Source organism: Antechinus flavipes, chromosome X, assembly GCF_016432865.1.
Source record: "Antechinus flavipes isolate AdamAnt ecotype Samford, QLD, Australia chromosome X, AdamAnt_v2, whole genome shotgun sequence".
In the NCBI taxonomy this organism is placed as follows: Eukaryota; Metazoa; Chordata; class Mammalia; order Dasyuromorphia; family Dasyuridae; genus Antechinus; species Antechinus flavipes.
The window spans coordinates 4,959,724-4,973,296 of NC_067404.1; the positions used below are offsets into that span (position 1 = coordinate 4,959,724).

At 38.2% G+C, this 13,573-nt stretch overlaps 3 long non-coding RNA genes across 11 annotated transcripts in view; 1 reads left to right on the top strand and 2 right to left on the bottom strand.

Annotated features, from left to right (window-relative positions):
- The window catches only part of LOC127542989 (uncharacterized), a 244,872-nt gene that overhangs the window by 159,904 nt on the left and 71,395 nt on the right, over window positions 1-13,573 (bottom strand). The window lies entirely within an intron of this gene.
- Window positions 1-13,573, top strand: part of LOC127542987 (uncharacterized) — a 29,519-nt gene that overhangs the window by 12,681 nt on the left and 3,265 nt on the right. The window lies entirely within an intron of this gene.
- Window positions 7,940-13,573, bottom strand: part of LOC127542992 (uncharacterized) — a 27,165-nt gene continuing 21,531 nt past the window's right edge. Inside the window, exon 4 of the long non-coding RNA XR_007949031.1 lies at window positions 7,940-8,142. This is a non-coding gene — a long non-coding RNA (uncharacterized LOC127542992). The remainder of the gene's footprint in view (window positions 8,143-13,573) is intronic.

A 13,573-nucleotide genomic window follows, 5' to 3' on the forward strand; every position in this document is an offset into this window, starting at 1 on the left:
CAGGCTTTAACAAAATGAGTAAAAAAATCAAAAGAACAATTGATAGTTTCTACACAGAAAGAGAACAGCTTTTCAACCCTCAAGAGACTAATAGCAGTCTCCAGATGATTGTTGGTCTCCAATACAAAAGGCTCTCCTAGAAGAGACTATTAAAAACCTTAAAAGAGAGCTAGAAGAGAAATGGGGAAAGACACATAACTCACTAAAAGAAAAATTTGAATGTGAATTGAGAAAGGTAAAAAACAGAGTTTGCAAATTGGAAAAAGAAAATGACTCACAAAAAAAAAAAAAATTAGTGAAATGGAAAAAAATTCCATAGAGCAAAACAACTCAATTGGACATATACAAAAAGAAGTAAAAAAAGCTAATGAAGAAAATAACTCACTAAAAATTAGAACTCAACAAATAGAAATGACTGATTCATTGAGACATCAAGAATCAGTCAAGCAAAACCCAAAAAATGAAAGATTGGGAAAAAAATGTCAAATATATACTTGGAAAAACAACAGACCTGGAAAATAGATCTAGGAGAGATAACCTGAGGATCATCGGACTACCAGAAAATTATGATCAAAAAAAGAGCCTAGATACTATTTTACAGGAAATCATCAAAGAGAACTGCCCAGAAGTAATAGAACCGGAAGGGAAAATAGGCGTTGAAAGAATTCATCAAACACCTTCTGAAAAAGACCCTAAAATAAAGACTCCGGGGAATATTGTGCCAAACTTCAGAATTTCCAGACTAAAGAAAAAATTTTACAAGCAGCCAGGAAAAAACAATTTAAATACCGAGATGCAACAATAAGGGTCACGCAAAATCTGGCTGCCTCAACATTAAAGGATCGAAGGGCCTGGAATCAGATATTCCAAAAGGCAAAAGAACTTGGAATGCAGCCAAGAATAAACTTCCCAGCTAAGCTGAGTATTTTTTTTCCACGGAAGAAGATGCACATTTAATGAAATAGAGGAATTCCATCTGTTTCTAAGGAAAAACCAGACTTAAACAAAAAATTTGATCTTCAACAACAGGAATCAAGAGAAGTAGAAAAAGGTAAAAGGAACTCTTGAGAACTGTATTTCTGCTGTGAATATATATAAAAACCATATGTATAACTTGATCTTACCGATATAACATAAAAAGGGAAGTAGAAATGGAAAGGGGATAGCGTGAGGAAAAGGGAAGAAGGGAGATAAAAAGAGGGAAACTACACATGACAATGAGGCAAAGGAAACCTATCATATATGAGGGAACTTAGAGAGGGGGAGGAACATTGTGTGAATCCTACTTTCATCAGAGTTGGCTCAAAGAGGAAACAATTGACATATTTGTTTTACAGAGATTCTTCTCTGACTTCATTAAAAAGTGGGAGAGGAAAAGGGAGAAGGAAAAAGAGTAATAAGGGAAGGGTACAAGAAAGGGGAAGGGATTCAAAGGGAGGAGGGAGGGATACTAAAGAGGGAGAGCTGCGCGATGTTAGTGGGACCAATGGAAGAAGGGAAGGAGGGCAAGAAAAAGAAAAGTATAAACTGGGGATATTAGGATGGCAGGAAATGCAGAATTGGTTATTTTAACCGCAAATGTGAATGGGATGAACTCTCCCATAAAGAAGAGGCGGATAGCAGACTGGATCAAAAGTCAGAACCCTACAATCTGTTGTTTACAGGAAACACATTTAAAACAGGGAGATACATACAGACTAAAGGTAAAAGGTTGGAGCAGAATCTATTATGCTTCAGGTGAAGTCAAAAAAGCAGGGCTAGCCATCCTTATCTCAGATCAAGCAAAAGCAAAGATTGATCTAATTAAAAGAGATAAGGAAGGAAAGTATATCTTGGTAAAGGGTACTATAGACAATGAAGCAATATCAGTATTAAACATATATGCACCAAGTGGTATAGCTTCCTTAAAGAGAAGCTAAGAGAGTTGCGAGAAGAAATAGACAGCAATACTATAATAGTGGGAGATCTCAATCTTGCATTCTCAGATTTAGATAAATCAAATCTCAAAACAAATAAGAAAGAAATTAAAGAGGTAAATAGAATATTAGAAAAATTAGGTATGATAGATCTCTGGAGAAAACTGAATGGTGACAGAAAGGAGTATACTTTCTTCTCAGCAGTTCATGGAACCTACACAAAAATTGACCATATATTAGGACATAAAGACCTCAAAATTAAATGCAGGAAGGCAGAAATAGGAAATGCCTTCTTTTCAGACCACAATGCAATAAAAACTACATTCAACAAAAAGTTAGGTGTAAATAGACCAAAAAGTAATTGGAAACTAAATAATCTCATCTTAAAGAATGATTGGGTGAAACAGCAAATTATAGACACAATTAATAATTTCACTCAAGATAATGACAAGGGTGAGACATCATACCAAAATTTATGGGATGCAGCCAAAGCATTAATAAGGGGAAAGTTTATGTCCTTAGAGGCTTACTTGAATAAAATAGAAAAAGAGAAGATCAATGAATTGGGCCTGGAACTTTAAAAGTTAGAAAAAGACCAAATTAAAAACCCCCAATCAATTACTAAACTTGAAATTCTAAAATTAAAAGGAGAAATTAATAATATAGAAAGTAAAAAAAAAAAACTATTGTACTAATAAATAAAACTAAGAGTTGGTTTTATGAAAAAACCAATAAAATTGATAAACCTTTGGTAAATCTGATTAGAAAAAGGAGAGAGGGAAATCAAATTGGCAGTCTTAAAAATGAAAAAGGAGAACTTACCACTGATGAAGAGGAAATTAAAGAAATAATAAGGGGTTACTTTGCCCAACTTTATGCCAATAAATTTGATGACCTAAGCGAAATGGATGACTACCTCCAAAAATATAGGCTTTCCAGATTATCAGAGGAGGAAGTAAATTGCTTAAATAGTCCTATTTCAGAAAAAGAAATAGAACAAGCTATTAACCAACTCCCTAAAAAAAAATCCCCGGGACCAGATGGATTTACCTGTGAATTCTACCAAACATTCAAAGAACAATTAGCCCCAGTGCTTTATAAACTATTTGAAAAAATAGGGAATGAAGGAGTCTTACCAAACTCCTTTTATGACACAGACATGGTACTGATACCTAAACCAGGTAGGTTGAAAACAGAGAAAGAAAATTATAGACCAATCTCCCTAATGAATATTGATGTTAAAATCTTAAATAAGATATTAGCAAAAAGACTACAGAAAATCATCCCCAGGATAATACATCATGATCAAGTAGGATTTATACCAGGAATGCAGGGCTGGTTCAATATTAGGAAAACTATCAATATAATTGGCCATATTAATAATCAAATTAACAAAAACCAGATGATCATCTCAATAGATGCAGAAAAAGCATTTGATAAAATCCAACATCCATTCCTATTAAAAACTCTTGAGAGTATCGGAATAAATGGACTTTTCCTTAAAATAATCAGTAGCATCTATTTAAAACCAGCAGTAAGCATCATATGTAACGGGAACAAACTGCAACCATTCCCAATAAGATCAGGAGTGAAACAAGGTTGCCCACTATCACCGTTACTATTTAATATTGTATTAGAAATGCTAGCTTTGGCAATAAGAGTTGAGAAAGAGATTAAAGGAATAAGAATAGGCAATGAGGAAACCAAATTATCACTCTTTGCTGATGATATGATGGTATACTTAGAGAACCCCAGAGACAATACCAAAAAGTTATTAGAAACAATCTATACTTTCAGCAAAGTTGCAGGATATAAAATAAACCCACATAAGTCATCAGCATTTTTATATATCACTAACAAAACCCAACAGTTAGAGTTACAAAAAGAAATTCCATTTAAAGTAACTATTGATTGTATAAAATATTTAGGAATCTATCTGCCGAGGGAAAATCAGAAACTTTGTGAGCAAAACTACAAAACACTTTCCACACAAATTAAGTCTGATCTAACCAACTGGAAAAATATTAAATGCTCTTGGATTGGGCGAGCAAATATAATAAAGATGACAATACTACCTAAGTTAATCTACTTATTTAGCGCTAGACAAATCAGAGTCCCAAAAAACTACTTTGATGAATTAGAAAAAATAACAACAAAGTTCATATGGAAAAAAAGAAGGTCAAAAATTCCAAGGGAATTAATGAAAAAAATCAAATGAAGGTGGCCTAGCTGTACCAGATCTAAAATTATATTATAAAGCAGCAGTTACTAAAACCATCTGGTATTAGTTAAGAAATAAGACTAGTTGATCAATGGAATAGGTTAGGTTCAAAGGACAAAACAGCCAATAACTTTAATAATATAGTGTTTGACAAACCCAAAGACACCAGTTTCTGGGATAAGAATGCATTATTTGACAAAAATTGCTGGGAAAATTGGAAATCAGTATGGCAGAAACTAGGCATTGACCCACACTTAACACCGTACACCAAGATAAGGTCAAAATGGGTTCATGACCTAGGCATAAAGAATGAGATTATAAATAAATTAGAAGAGCATAGGATAGTTTACCTCGCAGACCTGTGGAAGAGGGAGGAATTTATGACCAAAGAAGAACTAGAGATCACTATTGACCACAACATAGAAAATTTTGATTATATCAAATTGAAAAGTTTTTCTACATACAAAACAAATCCAAACAAGATTAGAAGGGAAACAATAAACTGGGAAAACATTTTTACAATCAAAGGTTCTGATAAAGGCCTCATTTCCAAAATATATAGAGAATTGACTCTAATCTATAAGAAATCAAACCATTCTCCAATTGATAAATGGTCAAAGGATATGAACAGACAATTCTCAGACGAAGAAATTGAAACTATTTATAGACATATGAAAATATGCTCCAAATCATTATTAATCAGAGAAATGCAAATTAAGACAACTCTGAGATACCACTACACACCTGTCAGATTGGCTAGAATGACAGGGAAAGATAATGGGGAATGTTGGAGGGCATGTGGGAAAACAGGGACACTGATACATTGTTGGTGGAATTGTGAACACATCCAGCCATTCTGGAGAGCAATTTGGAACTATGCTCAAAAAGTTATCAAACTGTGCATACCCTTTGATCCAGCAGTGTTTCTACTGGGCTTATACCCCAAAGAAATACTAAAGAAGGGAAAGGGACCTGTATGTGCCAAAATGTTTGTGGCAGCCCTGTTTGTAGTGGCTAGAAGCTGGAAAATGAAAGGATGTCCATCAATTGGAGAATGGTTGAGTAAGTTGTGGTATATGAATGCTATGGAATATTATTGTTCTATAAGGAATGACCAACAGGATGATTACAGAGAGAACCGGCGAGACTTACATGAACTGATGCTGAGTGAAATGAGCAGAACCAGGAGATCATTATATACCTCAACAACAATACTGTTTGAGGATGTATTCTGATGGAAGTGGATCTCTTAGATAAAGAGAGCCTTAATTGATCAAAGATGGACAGAAGCAGCTACACCCAGAGAAAGAACATTGGGAAATGAATAGAAACTGCTTGCATTTTTGTTTTTCTTCCCGGGTTATTTATACCTTCTGAATTCAATTCTCCCTGTGCAACAAGAAAACTGTTCGGTTCTGCACACATATATTGTATCTAGGATATACTGTAACCCATTCAACATGTAAAGGACTGCTTGCCATCTGGGGGAAGGGGTGGAGGGAGGGAGGGGAAATATCGGAACAGAAGTGAATGCAAGGGATAATGCTGTAAAAAATTACCCTGGCATGCGTTCTATCAATAAAAAGTTATTAAAAAAAAAAAGAAAAGAAACTTGGGACAGTGCCCACTATACCCCAAGAGCAGAGCTCAATTTTCAGAGTGACAACATAGGCTGGAAAACTGCACCTAAATAATTGCCTGACTGTAGGAAGCTATTGTGGTGTCAGGGAAGATCAAAACACAAAATCAGACGATCATAATGATGACACAACTTCTACATGTGAAACCTCAAATTGATGTATGCAGGAACTGGTCTCAGGCTTAGCTTCTGAAACAAACCTTTGGAAAGGACTCCAAAAGAAATTTTAAAATATGTAAGAGAAGTAGAAGCAAAATGTGCAGGAGAAATGAGAGATATTAACAAGAAAAGTTAACATTTTCTTAAAAGAAGCAGAAAAAATTGGACAGACACGTACCAAACTTCAAGGAAGAAAACAACCTGAAAAAGTAGAATTTGCCACAAGGGAAAGGAGGAACAAAAATCCATTGAAGAAAACAACTCCTGGGGAAGAGTGTGGGAACATTCAGAAACAAAAGAAAATTGAACCTCTGAGCTAATGTAGACAAGGGACAAACGCATAAAACTCTGAGCAGAAAAGGGCTTCCTAGGACAACCAGAGAAGTCCAGAAGAAAGAGCCCACTTTGGAGGAGTAACCAGTTAAAACATCTCCAGGCCAGCCCCCCTGAAAGAACCAGGGAGCCCTGGGGCTTGCTGGGTTCCAGGTGGCCTCAGCCCCAGTCAAGGGGACTTTTACCTCCTGGGACAGCACTTGGGTGTCTGAGGCCAGGAAGACTCATGAGGAAGTCCTGGAATATCTGCTGATAAGGAATGCCACGCTCAGCTGTGCTGTTAGGAGGGAAGGGAAAAGCACACGCCCCCTGAGGGCAGAAGCAGGGGCACAGGGTAGCTGCTGGCTGGCTGACAGGAGGGTGGAGTGCTTGGGTTTTGGGTTCCCAGTCAGAGGGGAAACCTGAAAGAAGATCCAGAGACAGAGGCCCCAGCTCCCCCTCAGATCTAGGTGATGACACAATTACTGTTTCTTATGTAAAAAAAGAGCAACAGGGCAGCTAGGTGACACAGTGGTTAGAGCACCAGCCCTGAAGTCACGAGGACCTGAGTTCAAATGTGGCCTCAGACACTTAACACTCCCTAGCTGTGTGACCCTGGGCAAGTCACTTCACCCCAATTGCCTCAGGGGGAAAAAAGAGCAAGCATAGGGGGAAGAATCCAGCTTCAGAAAGAGGAATTCCCACTGGGATTTATCAATAGAGGGGGATACCGAAAGAGAAAAGCTTCCCTTACTCCAAAGAGTTATGGTAAATGGCTACTGTCCAGAAAGACTTTGCAAAAGAACTCAAAGAAGACTTTAAAAATCAAACGAGACAGATTGAGGACAAACTACAAAAATAACAAGAATCCAACCAAACACAGAGGATTATGGAAAGAAAGTCAACCAACTCAAAGAGGAGATCCAGAGTTTTCAAGAAGAAAGTGACTCTTTGAAAGTGAGAATTTGGCAAGCGGAAGCCAGTGAAATTAGGAGACCAAGAAATAATCAAACAAAATATTGCCATGATATAGGAAATGACCAGATGGTAGATTTACAAAAAATATAAAAGATTTAAACTCATGAGGGATGATGTAAGCATAGTATAATCTTACATAGATGAATAAATTTACATATATATATGTTATATGTATATATATAGGTATATATATTTGCATACTTATATAAAGGTTTTTATGTATCCATGTACATGTATACATGTATTTATGTACAAACATATCAGAACTTAATTGTACCCATCTTGGGAGATGCTGTGGGGGAAAAAAGGGAAAAAATAAAAATGTAAAAAGTGCACAGCAGAGAACAAAAGTAAACCTAAGAGAAAGCAAAAAGATAGATGGACAGTTCTGAACAAAGTGTGTACAATATATTAATTACATGATTCTTTGAAATACAAATCTACTATTTTATATTTTAAATCCTCTCACATTCTTTTGTGCATATGACAATGTTTTTCTATTGTTTTGTTTTTCTTTTGCTATATTTAATTTGTTTAAATAAATGAATATGTAAAAAAAGAAGAAATAGAGTAGTGTTTCCATGGAATGGTTTAGGTATAGAAGACATAGTATTCAATGTCCATAATACTTTACAATTTGAGTAAAACAGAAATCCCATCTTTTTGGAAAATAATTTATTATATAAAAAAACTTCTGGGGAAAACTGAAAAACAGTATAACAGAAACTAGTTCATCCCCTTACATCATGTGCCACTTGTTTGTCCAAAGGAATAGAAATTTGGTCCCTTCAACCTCGTAGCATGTCTTTGAGTCTGGAGGCTAGATATTTTGGTCTCGTGGCCACTTATTTATTTTATATTTTCAAAACAAACTGCGATATGGAACTCTTCTGTTCCATCCAGTTCATGTATGATTTCTTGAAACAGAGCTTAGAAAAAACAGACTTTGATAAAGTCCACTGGAATGCAGAAGGAGCTACTTGACAAATCCTGGAACCCCAATCACTCTGGCTTTCACTGAGTGTCCAAGAGTAGATGCTAGCTTAAGCCTCACTTGGTCACCGTGTGGGTTTTATGGCCCAGACTGAGTGTAAATTGTAGTTGTTTCTTCTGGGCAGAAACAATGAGGTTCTTCCCTTCCCATATTGTTATTTTTACTATTATTATCAGGGAGTAGGCAAAGGAGGGCATCTTGTGTCTCATTCTTCCATTGCCTTAAATCACTAAATTACTGTGGCCTCGGACCAAGTGAGACATGGGAAAGGCCCTAGTTTAAACAGACACAGGTCTCCCGCTGCCTGCTGTGCCATGGTCAGTCTGCCTGATCTACGTCTTGCCACTGGACTCAGCTGACTCTGGAGCAGAGGGAGTCTGGTGACCTTGCCCAGCTCTGCCTCACCTAAATGCAATTCACTTGCAAGTCATGAGCTTCTAGATGCCATTGGTCCTCACCCAGAAAGAAGGGTGAACAACACAATGAAAACAACAGGGTAAGACCAAAATGGGTAGGCGATTGACACATAAAGGGAGATACCATAAGCAAATTAGGAGAGCATCCATTCTGGGATGTAATTTGGAATCATGCAAAGAAAGTCACAGAAAGATCCAAAGCCTTTGAAACAAATAATCCATCACATAACGAGAAGGCACCGATAAGAAAACAGTCCCCCCATACTGCAAAAAATTTATAACAGCACTTTTCATGCTGCTGTGACCTGGAAACAAAGTAGATGCTCTCAAGTGCGTAATGGCCAGAGAAGGCATGGAAAACAATGTTGTGGAATATCACTATATTGTTAGAAGAAATGAAGAGTGTGTTGAGTAGCAGGAAGCACAGAAAGATCTCTGAAATGATGCAACATGAATTATGCCGAGCCAAAAAACCATTCTATATAAACATATGTGTGTGTGTGTGTATACATAGAGAGAGATCTTTATCTCTCGCACTCTCTCTATACCCACACACACATAGACTTGGTAAACAAAGTCAATTTTAATGGAAAGAATAACAAAGCAAAAATGGAAAGTACCCATAAGAAAATGTAAAAGACTGAAAAGGATACATGAGAAGACACCATCGCCTGTCCTCTTCCAGGAGGAGAGAGGTCCACAGCTGTTACACATGTGCACCAAACAGCTGGGCTCAGTTTTCTTTTCTTCCCTAAAACAAAAAATGAGATTTGTTACCTAGCATGGCACTCACAGGGAGAGGGCAAAATCCATGGGAGGCTTAATTATGGAAGAAACAGAAAACATCAAAAAATAGACATAATGCATGGAGAGAAGGAGGAAGGGAAGGGTTTGGGATTAGTCGTTATCAGGAACAGACCTCAAACTACACTAAAAAGCTAAGATTTGGAAACCAATTATTGTTGTTTGGTCCTGTCTGCTTTTTCCTGACCCTATTTGGGGCTTTCTTGGCCCCAAATATTGCAAGGGTTTGCCATGTCCTTCTGTGGTCCATTTGAAAAATGAGGAACTGAGGTCAACAGGGTTCAGTGGCTTTCTGAGGCTAACACAGTAAGTAGCTGAGGCCAGATTTGAACTCAAGAAAATGACTTGCTCTGACTTCATGCCTTGTGGAATACATAGGTGCCCAGAAAATAATATGTACTTCTTGAAAATTGAAACATCAATCTTTGGAAAAGATCACGTGTGCAACTTACAAAAGTAAATAAAATAAACTACCTTAGTGTGTAAGAAATCCAGACAGAGCAGGCAGTGGGGCTGCCATTTTTAATAATGGGATAAGGAAAAAGCAGTTTGCCAAAAATGCGATAGGTCATGAACATCATACCAACTATCACATTAAGCTACAAATGTATCTATGAATTCGATGTAAAAAGGGAATCTATAGCAAATTAGAGGAGCAAAGGGGAAATTACTTTTCACATCTATGGATAGGGAAAGAGATCAAACAGAACAAGGAACAGAGAAAATCCCAAAAAAGAAAAGAAGATTAATCCTGCTTCTACAAAGCTGCCCAAAGTCCTAATGCAGTTAAAATGTGAAGCAAAACACTTACCTGAGGAAAAAGACCTTTGTAGCAAAAATCTCTATGGTTGGTTGCATATCCAATATAGAAGAAACGGATTCCAATTTGCAGGATTAAGAATCATTCTCCCCTACGTCAAAAGATAAGTACAGAAAATTTTCAGAGGAAGAAACCCAAACTCTCAACAACCTTATGCCAAAATACTCCCAAAGCCCTCATCAGGAGAGAAGCCGCCATGAAACAATTCTCTTCTTTCAGCCTGTACATCATTTCAATTCAAAGGTTAAGGGACCCATCCCCCTCTTTGTTCCACAGCAAAGTACATGGAAACATCCTTCTCATCATAAGCTAGTTGTTAACCAGAACAACAACAACAACAAAGTGTCATTTAATTAAAAGACACCCTAAAAAAGAGAGGATATGGAGAAGGGAAGGGGAAGAGATCCTATCTTAAATTCTTACCAAAACGAATGTTGTAAAGTGTCTTTATGGAAAGTGAAGAAATACCCTTGGAAGAGAAAAAATAGTTAAAGGTGAGTTGTTTTATAAAGAGCGAGATCCTTAGAGATAAAATAATCACTCTTTTTTCTAGATAAATCCCTACTTTAGCTTGGATTTTAGTACCTGAAGATATACTTGCATCAGCAAACATTCCCATTCCCTTCGATCTCCGAGGTATGACAGTACAAAACATATTGAGTAAAAAGAACCCGAATTGCTAGGCTGTCGGAGTCCCCAGCCTCCAGAGCAGGCCTAGGACTTGAGGAACGTAGGAAAAAAAGGTGGAAACGTCCATCCGAGATGGGGAGAGAGGGAGCGTCCCCAGAGGTTCCTTGCTGCCGGCACGAAGCACCAGGCAGGTGCAGGCACTCCCACGCACACTCCCCCCCACCCCCACCCACTCCTCCACACGGACAAAGACACAGGCACGCCCAGGATGATCTTAGCTACCTCCACATCACACACATAGACAGACAAAGGTGTCGATGCTCCCAGGGCCTTGTCGCCACCTTTACCCACATCCTCCTGGGCAGGAAGGAAAGCCACTTGTGGAGGAAGGGGCTTCATGGAAAGGCTGCAATGAGACAAGAAGGAAGGGAGGGGCTGAGGCAGGAGCAGGGAGGGACACCTACCTCACTCACTGCGGCTTAGACTCCTCAGGACCCTCAGGATGGGTCCGTCCGGAAGATGAGGGTAAGATGGGGGTAACGGAGGGGATCGCTGTGAAGGCGGAAAGGTAGGCAACTGGATGAGGGGCGCACAGACCTCCATCCGCTCGGGTCCCAGCACATCCTCGTCTCCAGACAAAAGAGACTTCCCAGAATTGGAGATTGGGAAGGGATGGTCCTGTGACGTCACCTGGGGGGGCTGGTCTCCTCCCAGAGCATAGGGGGAAGGGAGGAGAGAGCAGTGTACAGGAGAGTGGAGGGGGCCCTGGGACATTGCCCCAGAGCAGTTGTGAGCCCCCCATGTCATTTTTTCAGGCCTCATTTTCCGGCCCCTCTAGGAGAGGGGACCGCAGCTCATCTTCAATCCGGAGGGGGGCCCGGCACTGACCGGGGTCCTACTTTCCCGAGCGCAGGCAGCTAGGGTTGGGTATGAGGGGTAGCAGCTGAACTGAGCTTGGGGTGGTTGAGGGCCGGCGGGTTTTCAGAAACTGGGAAGGGAGAGCCCCAAAGGCTCTTCTCTGCTGGCCTGGGCGCACCCCAGCCCAGGAACCCGCACGCAGCCTTGCAGACTGAGCCCTGAGCCGGCACAAACACTAGGCAGGTGCAGGCACTCCCACGCACACTCCCACGCATCCACACCCACTCCTCCACTTGGACAAATACACAGACACAGAGAAAGAAATTAAAGAGCTAAATAGAACATTAGAAAAATTAGGTATGATAGATCTCTGGAGAAAACTGAATGGTGACAGAAAAGAGTATACTTTCTTCTCAGCACTTCATGGAAGCTACACAAAAATTGACCATATATTAGGACATAAAGACCTCAAAATTAAATGCAGGAAGGCAGAAATAGGAAATGCTTTCTTTTCAGATCACAGTGCAATAAAAACTACATTCAACAAAAAGTTAGGTGTAAATAGACCAAAAAGTAATTGGAAACTAAATAATCTCATCTTAAAGAATGATTGGGTGAAACAGCAAATTATAGACACAATTAATAATTTCACTCAAGATAATGACAACGATGAGACATCATACCAAAATTTATGGGATGCAGCCAAAGTGTAATAAGGGGAAAGTTTATATCCTTAGAGGCTTACTTGAATAAAATAGAGAAAGAGAAGATCAATGAATTGGGCCTACAACTTAAAAAACTAGAAATAGACCAAATTAAAAACCCCCAATCAATTACTAAACTTGAAATTCTAAAATTAAAAGGAGAAATTAATAATATAGAAAGTAAAAAAAAACTATTGAATTAATAAATAAAACTAAGAGTTGGTTTTATGAAAAAACCAATAAAATTGATAAACCTTTGGTAAATCTGATTAGAAAAAGGAGAGAGGGAAGTCAAATTAGTAGTCTTAAAAACGAAAAGGGAGAACTTTCCACTAATGAAGATGAAATTAAAGAAATAATAGGGGGTTACTTTGCCCAACTTCATGCCAATAAATTTGATGACCTAAGCAAAATGGATGACTACCTCCAAATATATAGGCTTTCCAAATTATCAGAGGAGGAAGTAAATTGCTTAAATAGTCCCATTTCAGAAAATAAATAGAACAAGCTATCAATCAACTCCCTAAAAAAGAAATCCCCGGATCAGATGGATTCACATGTGAATTCTACCAAACATTCAAAGAACAATTAGCCCCAATGCTTTATAAACTATTTGAAAAAATAGGGATTGAAGGAGTCCTACCAAACTCCTTTTACGACACAGACAGGGTACTGATACCTAAACCAGGTAGGTTTAAAACAGAGAAAGAAAATTATAGACCAATCTCCCTAATGAATATTGATGCTAAAATCTTAAATAAGATATTAGCAAAAAGACTACAGAAAATCAACCCCACAATAATACACCACAATCAAGTAGGATTTATACCAGGAATGCAGGGCTGGTTCAATATTAGGAAAACTATCAGTATAATTGGCCATATTAATAATCAAATTAATAAAAACCATATGATCATCTCAATAGATGCAGAAAAAGCATTTGATAAAATCCAACATCCATTCCTATTAAAAACTCTTGAGAGTATAGGAATACATGGACTTTTCCTTAAAATAATCAGTAGCATCTATTTAAAACCAGCAGTAAGCATCATATGTAACGGGGACAAACTGCAACCATTCCCAATAAGATCAAGAGTGAAACAAGGTTGCCACTATCACCGT